Genomic DNA, 15,247 nt, shown 5'->3' on the forward strand with positions numbered 1-15,247 from the left:
GGCGCCTGGGAGTACGAGCAAGCCCCTTTTACAGGTGAGAAAACAGGTCCCGCAGCTTGAATGGCCTGTCCGCAGTCCCTCAGGTGGTCAGAGCCAGGAGCTCACCGGTGTGCCTCCGTCAGAGCAGCTATTGGTTGAGTTGGATGGGGGATGGTGGGGTGGGGGGAGTTCCTAGCCTCAGTTTCCCCTCCTGCCACAGAAGAAACCAAAATGATTCCATTCTCCCCTCCCCAGGAAGCCCACACCAGACCAGTGGTTACCAATAATTCTCGCCTCACCTCCGCCAGGCCGATGTGGCCGATCCCCGGGGCTCCCTGCGCAGCCCCCAGGGACCCTGTCCCACACCGCCGCCCCGTGGCGGCCTCGGGGACTGCAGGCTGCGGGCACCCGGCGAACTCGGACCTTCGCTGAGCACCCGCCCCCTGACCCCTAAGGGAGCCCGGCCCCCTCCGCCCACTTGGTCTTTTGAGGCTTGAGCCCTGCTGGGCCCTGTCACTGCCCCCAGACCTATCCACAGCCTTCACGCTTCCCTGCCACGAGTACCCATAGGGCGGCGCCTGCACACCGCATCATTTGATGCTCCTCCACCCCCGCGAGGCAGGGCTCATTGTTTTGAAGGCGCTTCCAAGGTCACGCAGCCAGGAAGGCGCTGAAAAGGTGGAGGCCCAGGTGTGATTTTTGTCCCCATATTTGGGGGGCTGGCGGGGCCAACGGAGTTTGCCAAGTACTTTTCACAGACGTTATCTGGCCCAAGCGTTGCTCCGATTGTGCCTGCTCCCTGCCCACCCCCACATCTTTTCTGCCCACCCTGCATCTCTTGACAGCCTGTCTGGGCTGGGGCCCTGGGACCTGAATTCTAACAAGGTTTTTTTAAGGGATTCTGCGGACTTCCAAAGTCTGAGTTTAAGCTCCAGGAATGTGTCTGGCTGGTTCACTATTTTATCTCTCAGGATCTGGGGCGGGACCTGGCACAAATTAGGTGCTCATTAAATATTTGTTGAGTGAATTATCTCATCCCATGCTCAGAGTAGGTAAGTAGAGGAGAGAAGACATTTTAAAAAATAGCAACTATGTGCCCTTGTCTAGCTTGGATTAATACTTAGTCTATAGGCACACACCTGATCATCTACATTTGCCCTCTTACAGCACTAAATTATGTTTTCTACCTTTATCTTGCATCTACCTACCACTTTAGCATTTTATTAAAAAATAATAATAATAATAATAAGGGAGAAATGTGGGATTCACATATAAATCAAGTATAAAAAATCAAACAAATAATCATAATTGACCTGATTGTTTATAGTTCATGATGCATGATCAAAACCGAAAGTTTCTGTGATGACTGCCCCTGCACTGTTCACCATGTAAGAACTTATTCACTATGTAAGAACTTGTTCACCATGTAAGAACTTGTTCATTATGCTTCAGAAGATTGGAGACTGTTGAGAATTAGGCTTGGGGTTGATTAATGATTGTGCATTGAGTCCCCTATACAGAATTTTATTGTTGTTAACAACCATTGGATCAATAAATATGAGAGATGCCCTCTCAAAAAAAAAAAAATAGCAACTATGAAGGTCTGTGCACTAGCTAAAAACCCAAAATTGACTTATATGTTCTGAGAGGAAAGATGGCCAATATATATTGCTAAAAAACATTATCTATATAATCCCATCATACAAATTATTTTTATATAAAGGGCAAATGACTTAATTTCTTCAACAGACATATTGCAAGGAAAATAAAAGAGTAGGAACCTATAGACTGAGAATTAAGAGACATTTACAAATTAGACCTTTTCACAGGCCTTACTTAGATCATGACTCAAACAAACTATGAAAAATGACATGACATTTGATGTCTTAAGGAATTACTGTTACAGGATGGTAATGGGATTGGGTTTTGTTTTGTTTTTGTTTTTGTTTTTGTTTTGTTTTGGCAAGTCCTTTTCTTTTAGAGAAACATCTTAAAATATTTACAGATTAATTTATAAACATATGTGATTTACCTCAAAATAATTTGGGGTGGGGGAGCAAGTGGGGTTAAATATGTTGATTTTGCATATGTCTAAGCAGGTTGATGGGTACATGGGGGTTCATTTTATAGAATTGTGTACTTTTGTATATCCTGAAATGTTTCTATAATATAAATATTTTAAAAATAAGAAACGAAGTCATCTCTCACTAAGGCCAACTAGTAGTTTGGAAGTGATTTAAACCAGATAGGAAAAAGAAGGGGGAGGCAAATAAATTGTCTTTGTCTGGTAAAAGATTAAAATCAGAAGGTTTATCACTCTATGAATGACAAACCAGGCTTCAAGGCAAGAGCATTATTACAAACAAAGAAAACATAACAATTCTCAACTCTTATACACCTGATAACATAACCTCAAAATATATAAAGGAGAAATGAACAAATCCATTATATAGAGAGAGATTTTATCACAACTCTTTGAATGACTGATATATCAAGATAAAAGAACCACTAAGGATAGGGAAGATACAAACAAGACAGACATCAGTAGAAATCAGGGAAATATATATTAAAGCCACAATGAGTTGGAATTTTACTCCCACTATCTTGGCAAAAAATATAAAGTTGAACAGTTCTACATTTGGCAAGGATATTGCTCAGTGGGGGCCCTCATCCACTTTGGGTGGGAGTAAAAACTGGCACAATCTCCTTGGAATAGAGTTTAGCCTTGCCTAATAAAGTTGAACATGTTGTACACAGGATAATTTAGCAATTCTTACCCTAAACTTATTATTTAAGTATATATATAGTCAGTCTGTAAGAAAAATCAGAGGAGGGGTGGGGTGCAGCTGTGGACAAGCATAGGGGTGTGTTTCTAAGAAATGTTGGCGATTTTTACAGCTGGTGAGTACATGGGCTTCTGTATTGTTTTTCTTTAAATTGTAGATTTTTTGCATGTATATCTTACAATAAAAATGCTATGCCAATATATTTGCAGATATCACATCTGTATGTAAATGCATAAGAGGTTGGAAGGTGATCCTAGACTGTTCACAGTGGTTCTTCCTAGAAAGTGTTGGGGTGGGGGGTGGCATATAAGGAGGGACTTCAAATTTTATTCAAACATTTCTGGATTGTTCACAACTTTTTACAGTAAGTGTGTAATTTTACACAAAAAAGCTTGGGTAATTTTAAAGACCCAAGTGAAGCAAGTAGAAGCAAAGTGAAACTCAAATAACATTAACCCAAGATTAGTGAAAATGCCATAAGGGCATTTTAAGAGACATGTTGGTGGCATGGGAAGAGCTGCACCTGCTGATGAATCATGTGATTTCCCTGAGGCTCAGTTTCCTCATCTGTAAAATGGGCCAAACAGGGTCCGGTCTCATTGGGTCTCTGGAGAACCGGGTGCAATGAGTCAAGTGACAGGCCAGGCCTGGCCCAGCCCAGGGTGTGCAGCGATTCAGTCCACAGAACCGCTGGTGGGAGTTTAGCGGAGGGGGATGGAGTTTGTGGAACTGGGATGACTCGAGGGTACAGAAGACTTTGAGGTGAAGTGATGTGTGTGTGCGCCAGGCATTGGGGAGCTTGGAGAATGTGGAGACGAGGTAAAAGCACAACGTATTAGGCTGGGGGGGCAAGGGAAGAGGAGGAAGGGGGCTTGTCCAGGTCAGCCAGGTCTAGGGAGGTGGGGAGGGGAAAAGTTTTCCTCAAAACCAAGCAGAAAGGAGGATAAGGGTTAACACAGACTTCATTTTCAACCAGAGAAGCCATGCAAATATATGCAAAAGACCATGCAAATGAGCCTGGCTGGTGGCTGGTGGATGCAGGACCCAGCTGGTGATTTTGTCCCTAAGTGTGGTCCAGGGCCACCTGTCACAGAATCACCAGGGAACTCGTCTTGGTCCCCTGCCACCTGCAGACCTGCTGCTTCCATCCTCCGGGCTGTAGCCCAGGAGCCCACATGTTTAAGGAGCTCCCCAGGTGATTGATTATTTCTGGCCATACTCACATACTCACATGCACATGGTAATGCATTGTAATTATAACACATTATAATACACACACCTTACATAATGCAAACATTCAAACAGTAAAGTAGGTCTGCCCCGTTCCTCATACTCCCTCCACGTCCAGAGGTAGGCTCGAGCACTAGTTCCTGTGTGTCCTTCTGGAAGCTACTCTGCACATTCCTGGGTGATTCCTTCTGACCTTCCAGATCCAGTGTCTTAGTCTCAGGGTGCTGTCGCTGGGTCACTCACAAACCAAACTGTCACTCATTTGTGACGGTTCACTCATTCAAAATGCCAAGCCCATGTCAGGAACAGGAGAGACCCCAGCCCTGCTCCCATGGGAGCTCACACGAGAGGGGGAACCCTTCCCAGAAGGCAGTGCTTGCCAATGGTTAGCTCCCACCTCTTCAATCAACATGCCTGTTCCAGCAACACCCCACCCCCATCTGGCTCCCTGAGCCTCTGTTTCCCCATCTGTATCGGGTAGGAACGCTTGGCTGTCAGGGCAGCAATGCTGTGGGTCAAGAGTCTCATGTAAGCATGGGAGCGGAGCAGGCTCTTCAGTAAGTGCTCATTTCATTCCAGAAGACAAGGCCTTGCCTGGAGCAGAGGCAATGGGAACAGGGAGACTTGGCTACTATAGGCAGGCCAGGCTTTGGACCAATGGGTGTGAGGTGGTGGGAAGGGGGCTTGCTATCTCTCCCTGCCCTTAGGTGGCCATCTCTCCAGGCTGAAGTTTTGAATACTCTGGGGCCTGAGAGGGCAGCTGTGGCCAGAGCATTAGGTCCACACCCCTTGGGGCCTCCAGGGTGCTAGGGATGTCCAGCAGCATCCCCATGCTCCCTCTGGGTCTCTCTTACGTTCAAGGCCTGCCTCTTCCAGGCAGCCTCCCTAACTGTTCCAGCCAGAAGCAGGAGGGGAGGGAGTGCTCATCATCTCCAGGCTTAGCAGGGGGCTGCTACTGGGTCTGGCACTTTCACACTTTTAAAATCTAACTGAATCCTCCCAACCCCCTGGAGGGAGGTATTTCATCCCATTTTACAGCTGAGGCTCAGAGAGATGGCGTGACTTACTCCAGGCCACACAGGGAGTCAGTGGCCGGGCATCTGTCTCCACAGGGGCTCTGAGCCTCCCTGTCCTCTCCCTGGGGCTCCTCCCGGGGGGCCAGGGTCTCCCAGCAGCAAAGCCCCAGGGCCTGTGGAGGGGCCGGGAGAGCTGGGTTCCTGCAGCTCGGGCACTCACTCCTCTCACCGCTGAGTGACTCTGGCTGCCCTGGCCTGTTTCCTCTCTCCGGGTCTCAATGATCTCTTCTGTCAAATGGATGGGTCAAGTCACTGGGGGGGATGTGAGGGCATCTGGTCTGGGAGGGTGTCTACACCCACAGCCCCACCAGCCGCCTCCTTCTGGCTTCCCCACACTCCTCCAGCTCAGAAGGCCCCAAACAATCTCAGCAGTCCCGATCTGCTCCTCCTCCTGGGCGCCGTCCAGTCCCCAGGTGCCCCATCTCCTGGGCCAGGATCCTGAGCTGTCCATTGAAGGCGCCCTTTCCTTGGCCACACGTAGCTTCTGCTCCCACAAAGCTGTGAGCTCCCCCAGGTGGGCCCAGGTCAGCGTCTTGGTTTGGGCTGCTATTACAGAATCACTGGAGTCTGGGCGGCTCAGACAGCAGTCATTTATTTCTCACAGTTCTGGAGGCCCAAGACCAAGGCACCGGCAGGTCTGCTGCCCAGTGAGAGCCCACTTCCTAGCTCGCAGACAGTCAGCTTCTTGTTAGGGCCCACGTGCAGAAGGGGTGAGAGAGCTCCCTGAGGTCTCCTTGATACAGACACCAATCCCATCCACGAGGGCCCCTCACACCTAGTCACCTCCTAAAGACGGCCCTTCCTAACACCAACACACTGCAGGTAGGCTTTCCACATATGAATTTGGGGGCGGGCACAAAATTCAATCCATGAGTCAGGTGCAGGCCAGGTAACATCGGCAGCAGGAGAACAGGTGCTGATGAGAAGGGCTGACCATCCTGGTTGGTTCTGTCTGGGACACAGTGGGCATCTTGGGAGACCACTTTCAAATGCACAAGTTGGTGGTGGAGCTGAACATCGGCTCGGTCCTGGCCTTTCTGTCTTCAGCCCCGTCCCCACCCGACACACTCATCACCCACTCCTAGTCATCCGGGACAGCTGCTCGCCCAACCTCGAGGTGCCCCTGCCTCTGCTGGGGACTTGTCTCCCCACCAAACAGGAGGCTCGGCTGGTAGCACACAGTGGTGCTGGCTGAATGTCTGCACTAAGTCCATGCAATGAGCGACTCCGGCCTCACCTGTGAGCCAGGGCGGGCGGTGAGAGGCCTTCTCTCCCAGCCGCAGTCATCCTCACCACCCAGTGAGTGGCCTTTGTTGCTGCAGTTCTGAGCCTCTAAACTAGATGGATTTTAAAACAGAAGATATTTTAAAATCAACTCACTTGTTTACTTAAACAAATTCATTCTGAAAGGAAACTTTCTTTCCCTACTCTAAATGGAAACCACTTGCCATAGACCGAAGGTGAAGGTGGGAGTCAGTACAATGAAGTCAAGCAAGTATTTCTGGGAACCGAAGCCCGGGGCCCGCCTCACTTACAGGGAGATTAGGGTGCTGCCCACTGGCCAGCACGAACTGGGGACCGTCTCCCGATCCCATCAGAGGGATGGTGAGGGCCCTGACGACAACTCTCTGACGGTGTGATCAGTGTGGCTTGATGCTCTGTCCCTGGACCTCCAGGGACTCTCTCCTGCCCTTGGGAGGTGCACGGAGGGAAGAGTTGGAGGGAGTCTGAGCCCATCGCACCTGGGGCCAGTAAGGAGGAGGTGGGTGCCAGCCGGTTTCCACCTGAGGAAAAGGAGACCCTGAGAAGGTTAGGCACAGCAGCTGAGTCCCTGGAAGCCTCCTGTGCCAGGTTCCAAAGCCCAGCTATGTTCAGGCCAGCACAGAATTCAGCCGTGGCCTGGACCCGGCAAAGGCAAGGCGCTCACCAACTCTCAGGGCCACCTGTTCAAGTGACACCTCCAACCAGAAGCGTCCCTGGTTTCTCCATTTTAAGTGAATACGTTCAGGGCATTTCCAGGGGTCCCAGGCTCAGGCCCGAGAGTTTCGGGAGGTCAAGGTTCGATTTATCGCCTCGCGTGCACCCCCGCCCCCCGCCAAGTCCATCTAGGCCTTGGCACAAAGGAGCGCCGCCGCCCCACGTGACCCGACCCGGTGGCACGGCCGTGACCCGGCTGCAGCGCCCGAGGCAGCCACACGGGGGCAGCAGGCGAGCGCCCTCTGCGCAGCCCGGCGCAGGAGCTCTACCCCTACAAGGCTTCCCGGGAGGCGGCCCGCAACGCTGCAGGACAAAAAGAGACCCGGGACCTGGGACTGGTGCTGGCTTGGTGCTTGCTCCACGCTGGGACCCGGGGCAGGTCGCCTCACCCGAGCAGCCTGTTTCCCCAACTGTCAGATGGACTAGGCCGTCTGTAAGGCCCTTGACCCTGGCACTCCCCGGGAGAGCGTTAGCAGCAAACGGAGACAGGCTTTGGGGCCAGGGGTCCCTGCTCACGAGGCCGGGTCCTGCCGCGGTCTGACAGAAGCCTCTCACGCCAAGTGAAGAGAGGGAGCCAGGAGAGGGAGGTGAGTCCCCTGCAGTGCCCCCTGACTCCAGGCCTGTGGAAGTCCCCAGGCACAGGCGCAGGCCCCTGAGCCCCACAGGCAGAGGGCGCTGGCCCACACTCTCACCCTGAGGACAGGGCAGAGCGGAGTGCTGTCTGACCTGTGCTCTCTCCTGTGCCTCCCTGGAGGGCTAAGAGCTCAGCAACCCCACGCCCACCCCTTACCTCTATTTGGAAAACTTAACAGAACAAGAATTGACAGTCAGCTCTTTGGACAGCAGTAGAAGGGCAAAGCTCCCAAGGCCCCATGGAAGGCTCTGGACTCAGGGAACAGCCCCTTCAAAACCTCCAGAGGGTCTGCCATGGTAGGGCCTGGCCCTGCCACCCAGGACCTGGCTACCTCTCAACCCTCTTTCCAAAATCTCCTCAGGGTCAGCCTAACATAAGCCGCTCCCATCTCGGGAGGGAGGACAAAGCCGGGCGGCCTTCCCAGCCCAGATCATGGCCCTTTCACATCACAGCACAGCAGCCACAAGAAGCAGACAGATGAAGGTACTGAGGCTCAGAGTAGGTCAGAGGCAGGGCTGGGACTCAAACTTCCCTCTTTCCAGGCCTGTCTACACCGCTGAGCTGTCTCTTCATGCCTCAGGGCAGGACAGGAGGGCAGAGGGGATATTTGCGGAGCCCCCACTCCAAGCCTGGCCCCCACCTGATTGTTTGCTTCACCGGATGCTCCAGCCACTCTGCTGGGCAGCACCATCTCATGTCCCACTTACAGATGAGGACTGAGCCGGGGCCACCAGAAGGAGCGAGCAGTCTGGGATTTAAACCCAAGTCAGCTTGGCTCTCACGCCTGGCACCGAGCCTAGGGTCTGACCTATGTTCTAGGCAGAGTCCCCGTGCAGGCTGCTTCCCCATGCGGCCCCAGAGAGTGGCAAGAGGAGCAGGTTTTTAGAGTGGCCTAGGCAAGTCAGAGCACCTCCCTGTGCCTCAGTGTCCCCAGCTCTACCCACTCACAGCACAAGAAAGTACTACAGAGAGCCTTCCAGGCAGCATGTTGAACCAGTGCTGGGGAAGAGCATCACACACCAGCCTCTCAGGAACTCCCCAGGTTGCGGGGGGAGGGAAGGCCATAGCTCAGAACAACCAGGGCCCCCAGTGCCAGCATCAAGGGCCATGGTGGGTGCAGAGGACAAGGGGCTGTCACTTGGTGAAGGAGCCTCGGTCCTCTCCCACCACCCTGCACACAGACCCAGGCAGCAACTTGGCAAAGGGTGGTAAGAGATGCAATGCTGGCTGCCAGGGACGCCCTGGTCAGAGAAATGTGAGTGTCCACAGGGCAGGGTCAGGTGAGTGGGAGGGCCAGAGACCCCTCTCCCTCTCCATCGTTGTCACCACCATACCATCACTGCCATCGGCTTCCAAGGGGTTCACAGAATTTCCTCCTCTGGCCAGGGAAGCCCAGTCCATGGACGCAGGGGCTGTGAGTGGCCCGCGGAGGCTCCTCTGCTGGGGCGGGGAGAGCTGCCAGAGGCTCACTGCAGGAACCTGGCTGTAGGCTCCATGTGTATGCGTACCAGACAGTCAAGTTCATAAGGACAGAGTGGGTGCCCCTGGCAGGGGGCAGCGGGGAGCTACTGCTCCGCGACCCGGTTTCAGTGTGGGAGGGGGACTGTGGTGGCGATGGCTGAAGGCAATGTGAACGTGCTTCATGCCACACAACTGTGCGCTTCAAAGAGGTTAAACGGTAACTTTAAAGTTATGTATATTTTATCACGATTTAAAAATTGTTTGCACTTTGAAAAAATGAAGAAATTAGCAGGAATAGGGCAGGCAGAGCGGGGCAAAGGGAGTTCCCCAAAGTCATGGAGGAAGAGGGGCAGTGTGTCCCTCAAAGGCCAGGCACAGAAGCGAGAGCGCAGATGCAAAAGGGGAAGGGAGTGGGGGCCTTGACAGGGACAGGCAGGGGGCAGCCGGTGCTTTGACACAGTCAGCCTTACCCCAGCACCCCCAGCCCCAGCCTGAGCCCCCAAACCCCCACACAGAGTCACCCTGGCTGAGGCACTCCACCCTCCTGAGATCTCCTGGTCACTGTGATGCGTGGAGTCCTACAGTCTTCCTGCCCCTCCTCCAGCTGTCAGGCACAGTCCAGCCCTCCGGGAAGACCCTCAGGTCTGTCCTCTGCTAAAGACCCCCTGGGCCCCCCTGTGGTCTGCAGGATGCAGTCCAGAGGCTATGGTCAGGCAGTCAGTGCTTCCGGTGCCTCCACTATTCCAGGGCTACAGGGCTCAGCTGCACGCAGCAGACCCTGTTCCCACCCTGTGGCCACCTGCACTCACTTCAGGGACTGGCCTCCCAGGAGCGCCTGCCTTGAGAAGCTCATGCCTCCCGCCCATTCCTCCCTCCTCCTAGGAAAGCCCTCTCCCCTCCTCCCAGGTTGGCCTTGTTTCTCCTTCTGTCTCCTTCCCCAAAGGCCCTGGGAACTTCCACAGGGCAGGCACAGTTCTCTGCAAACTCTAGGCCCTGTCTGATGCCAGCACACAGTAGGAGCTCAGGGGAATCTGCTGAGGGGTTGATTTAAGCAGCTGTCCTGTCCACTCTCTTAACTCAGTGGCAAGTGGGGCTGGTAGAGGGTCAGGAGTCAGAAGCCCTGGGTTTCTGCCCTGTCTAGATTTGCTCTGTGATTTCAGGCAAGTGTCTCCCCTCTCTGGGCTTGGATTACAACCTTCTAGGAAATGTGGCCTCCTGGGCAGTCAATCCCAAGGGGTATGCTCTGTCAGAAAGTGGTAAAGGCAGAGCAGGGGGTATCATCAAGGGCCATGACCCCCGGTGGGGCCAGGTTGGTGACAGGGCCACGGCCGTCACCCCGCGGCAGGGTGTTCTGGCCCTCACTCACACCCCCAGAGCTATGCTCAGCACTCAGCCAAGCCCGCCCTAGCTTGCTGGAATGTCGGGGAGGGGCCGGGGTTTCATCACTACCTCCTCCACCACCACCATCCACACCACCTCTATCGTCAATAAATTCAAAGAATTTCCTTCTCCGAGAACCTCTGGCTGGAGACAAGCCTGCTCTCTGAACACACAGTGAGCTGGGAGGGGAGCTGGAGGCAAGCCCTGCGACTGTTTGTCCCTGACCTCTTCAGGGGTGCAAGGAAAGGAAGGGACCCCGCTTTACGGAGCACCGGGTGTATACCAGGCCCGGGGCTTTATCTCCATAGGCTTCATAGCAGGATTATTTCCCCATTTTACGGACCGGAAAACAGAGGCTCACAGAGGTAAAGATGGCACAGCTGTGAGTTCACAAGCTGGGGCTTAAACCCACGTCTTCTGTCTTCAGTTTGCTCACCCTCTGTCTCCAGGAAAACAGAAAAAAGCAAAAAAAGGTCTGCCTGTGAGAGCGGCCCCAGGCATCCGTGCGCTGTGAGGCGCGGCCGTGCAGTCAGGAGCCCGGTTCTGGAGCCTTACCCGGGAGTTCAAAGCCCGCTCTGCCTCTGGCCAGCTGCACGAGCTTGAGCAGGCCACCGACCTCCCGATACCAGAGTTGTCCAGCCGCTCAGCGGGGCTGCTGATAGCCTGAGCCCCTGGTCAGCACCAGGGCTACGGGGTCAGTGCCTGGAGAGCGCTCAGCACAGAGTCTGGCATGTACCAGCCGCTTGATAAAAGATGGCTGCCAGAATTTTCGTTTCCCTGCAGGCAAATGCTTCCTCCTCTGCCAATACCATCCTGATTGCCCCCCACCCCGAGCCACCGCCAGGCCGATCCGCTCTCTCCATCCTCCGTAGCCTTCCTCATCCTTCTAGATGAGGGCCAGTTACCTCCCTGCGCCAGCTGGACCCAGACCTGGCCTCCTGAGAGCTGCCAGCCGGGGTGTCCTGCGGGCCCCTCCCTGCGTCTGGGGTCAGCCCAGGGCCAGTCCTGTCAGGCCCTAGGTCCGCTGCTGACTGAAGGCGTGAACCCACATCCATTTCCTCCTCCCACTACCGCCGCCACCTCCTCACCTCTCAGGACTGTGTGGAATCTGCCCTGACCTTCTGCTGCCCCTTCTCACTGCTTGGGCCTTACGCCCTGTGAGCCTAGATCCGCCCAGCCCTCCTCCTCCTACCTTCTAGCACATGGTGAGCACCCCCACCTCCCGCTACAATCTCTCCACTACCCTGCCCACCTCCTGGCCTCTGCCTTGTCCTCGAGAAGCCTGGAGTCCTAACATCCCCTACCGACTGGCTGTGTGATGTTGGGCAGGGGCCTGTGTCTTTCTGAGCCCCAGGGACATCAGCTGTTAAAGGAGGAAGAGAGGCCTCCACTCAATGGATTGCTCTGAGGATTAAAGGGAGAGGGTGGGGAACTCTCTGGAAGCTCTAAAGTGTGGTGCACTGAGCAGATCTGTGTTGGTGGCTGCTGGGGTGGAGTGGTGGAGGGCTTCTGTGATAATTCCCCCCTGGGTCTGTTAGAAACCCGTCCCCTCTCTCAGGACTACGCTGAATGACCCTGCTAAATGGGAGAGAGGCTTACATTCTGTGACCTTGGAAGCTGAAGGCCTGTGGTCATTTCAGTTGGATTCATTCCTACTCTGGCCTGAGCCCCTGCTCTGGGCCAAGCCCTGACCCCCTGGGATCCAGGTGAATCCACAGGTTCTGTCCCCAAAGAGCTGAAAGCCTGATAGGGAAACAGTTCTGCAAACCCTTCACCACCACCCAGGCAAGGGAGGCGTGGCTGCTGTGGAGGAGGAGGGGGGAGGGGGTCCTAGAGGGTTCCCAGGGGACGTGGCCCCAGGACCAGACTCAGTGTACCTGCAGTGGTCGGGGTGTCCAGCTCCCCCACGACTCCCTGATAGGGTTTAGAAAAACTTCAGAGGGGAGGCAATTAAGTCTTGAAAGAAAACTGCCATAATTCAATCAGAAAAATAATCCCATTAATTTAGCCAAAGAACCACTTACGAATTTTCTTTCCAAATCCAGACCTATTCAAAAAGCCAGTGAGTCCAATGCCTGCTAAATTTAAAGTAAACTCCCAGATAACCCAACGAACAGGCCAGTTGAGTCAAGTCCCTGGTAAACCATTCCAGTCCTATTACTGCTCATTCGATCAGCTAATCCATTTTTTAAAAAAACAAAGTGTAATTCAGGCAAACAATAATCCACTTTGGTCAAATAACAGAAAGTTCAGGATGAAGAATGGCTGGCGCCAGTGAAATGAGAAATCTGTCAAGCCTGCAGGCCAGCCAGGGGGAGCATTTTGCGGAGGCAAGGGCCGACGGGAGGGCCAAGAGCCGAGAAAGTGACCTGGACGTGGGCAACCCCTGCACCCCGGCCTTGTGAGCTCGGAGGGTCATCCTCCAGCTCTGAGCCCCAGTGTCCACATCTGAAAAGCAGGGAGGCTGCTGTGAGGATTCACTCAGGAAACCAAGGAGGGTGCTCCCCCAAGAGGACGTCTCCATCTCTCTGCCCTCCTCCAACCTGGGCTTTGTGGGAAAGGAACCAGCAAATCTGCTGGCCCTCAGAGTTTCCCTATCTGTAAAATGGGCCCTTAAACGTTTGATTTCATGTCATTTTTGGAATGGAAAATATTTTCATATGGATCAAAATTCAAGTCACCAAGGGGAGTACAGCAAAAGTCTCCCTCCCTGCCATGCCTTTCCCAGCCACCCGTTTCCTCTCCTGGAGCAGCCACTGCGTCGCTGGCCTCTCCTACTGCTGAGATGCGTAGACGATATATGTAGGAAAAGATGAATGCGTGCCCTTTCTCCTCCCTGCCTTCTTTACATAAATACACATAAACTATATACTCTTCTCCAAACCTTGCTTTTTTTTCAACTGAACAGATTGTTCCCCATTTGTACATAACGAGCTTCCTCATTTATTTTTATGGCTTCACTGTGGACCTTCGGATGAATGTTTTGTGATCTATTTTATCAGCCCTTTATTGGTGGACATATTTCCAACACACACACACACATGCGCACATGCACATACACGCAGCGATGTATAGCCCTTTCCATAGGCCATTTCCCTCCTGTGCGGATATACCTTTAAAATAATACCTGAATTTGGAATTCTGGGGACAAAAGAAATGTGCAGTTGTCATTTTGATAGATTTTGCCATTGCCTTCCTTAGGGGTTGTACTCATTTACTCCCCCATGGAGTAAGATGCCTGTGTCCCCAAGCCTTGCCATCACTATGTCACCAGAATCTATCTCTTTTTTCATCTAACCAGTGAGAGTGGAATTTCAGTATAATTTGCATTCTCCTTCTTTTGAATAAGGCTGCTGTCTTTACCTGAGTTTCAGAAACCTTCGTATTTCTCTTTCTGTGAACAATCTGTTCATGCTCTTAGTCATTTAAAAAATTTTTATTTTGGTATCATTAATATAAAATCACATGAGCAACATTGTGGTTACTAGACTCCCCCCATTATCAAGTCCCCCCCCACATACCCCATTACAGTCACAGTCCATCAGTGTAGTAAGATGCTACAGAATCACTACTTGTCTTCTCTGTGCTGTACTGCCTTCCCTGTGCCCCCCCACATTATGTGTGCTCATCGTAATGCCCCTTATTTCCCTTCTCCCTCCCTTCCCACCCACCCTTCCCAGTCCCTTTCCGTTTGGCAACTGTTAGTCCATTCTTGGGTTCTGTGAGTCTGCTCCTGTTTTGCTCCTTCAGTTTTTCTTTTGTTCTTATACTCCACAGATGAGTGAAATCATTTGGCATTTGTCTTTCTCCGCTGGGCTTATTTCACTGAGCATAATATCCTCCAGCTTCATCCATGTTTTTGCAAATTGTAGGATTTGTTTTCTTCTTATGGCTGAATAATATTCCATTGTGTATATGTACCACATCTTCTTTATCCATTCATCTACTGATGGACACTTGGGCTGCTTCCATTTCTTGGCTGTTGTAAAAAGTGCTGCAATAAACACAGGGGTGCATCTGTCTTTTTGAAACTGGGATCCTACATTCTTAGGGTAAATTCCTAGGAGTAGAATTCCTGGGTCAAATGGTATTTCTATTTTTTGTTTTTTGAGGAACCTTCTTAGTCATTTTTATATTATATTGTTTGCATTTTTCTTATTGATTTCCAGGTGTTCTTTGTATATTAAAGCATGATTTGCAAATATTTTTCTTCTGGACCCTTCCAGAGATATTCTATGTATATAAAAGCAAAATACATATATATGTATATATATTACAATGGGCCCTTTGAACTACAGTTTTCTGGAGATTCTTTTCACAACATGGTTCAGGTATCTGAGGGGGATCCTTGCCATCAATCTTGGTCTTTCTCCTTTCTGGGGTAGGAGCTAATGACCCCAGGACTATCTCCATCAGTGTTTCTTAGGCCTCTGAGGGCAGTAACCATGCCTGGACACAGCATCCAGGCCTCACAGTCCACTGAACGCCTGCCCTCACACTCCTGAGCCACAGCCCTTTGCGCTCCTCACTCTGTCATGATGTCTGCATGTTCTGAGTATGTGACGGGCCAAGCCACACCCTCTCTCTCTTCCTCCTTCCTAAGGGCAGACACTTGTGAGATTATGTCCATGGTGAGGAATGGAGTCTTTGACCACAGCCCAAATCACACCTCAGGCTTTATTCATATGGTGGGCTCATTCCTCTGCCTTTACTCCCCACTGTAA

This window comes from Manis pentadactyla, chromosome 10 (genome assembly GCF_030020395.1).
Source record: "Manis pentadactyla isolate mManPen7 chromosome 10, mManPen7.hap1, whole genome shotgun sequence".
NCBI classification, from domain to species: domain Eukaryota; kingdom Metazoa; phylum Chordata; class Mammalia; order Pholidota; family Manidae; genus Manis; species Manis pentadactyla.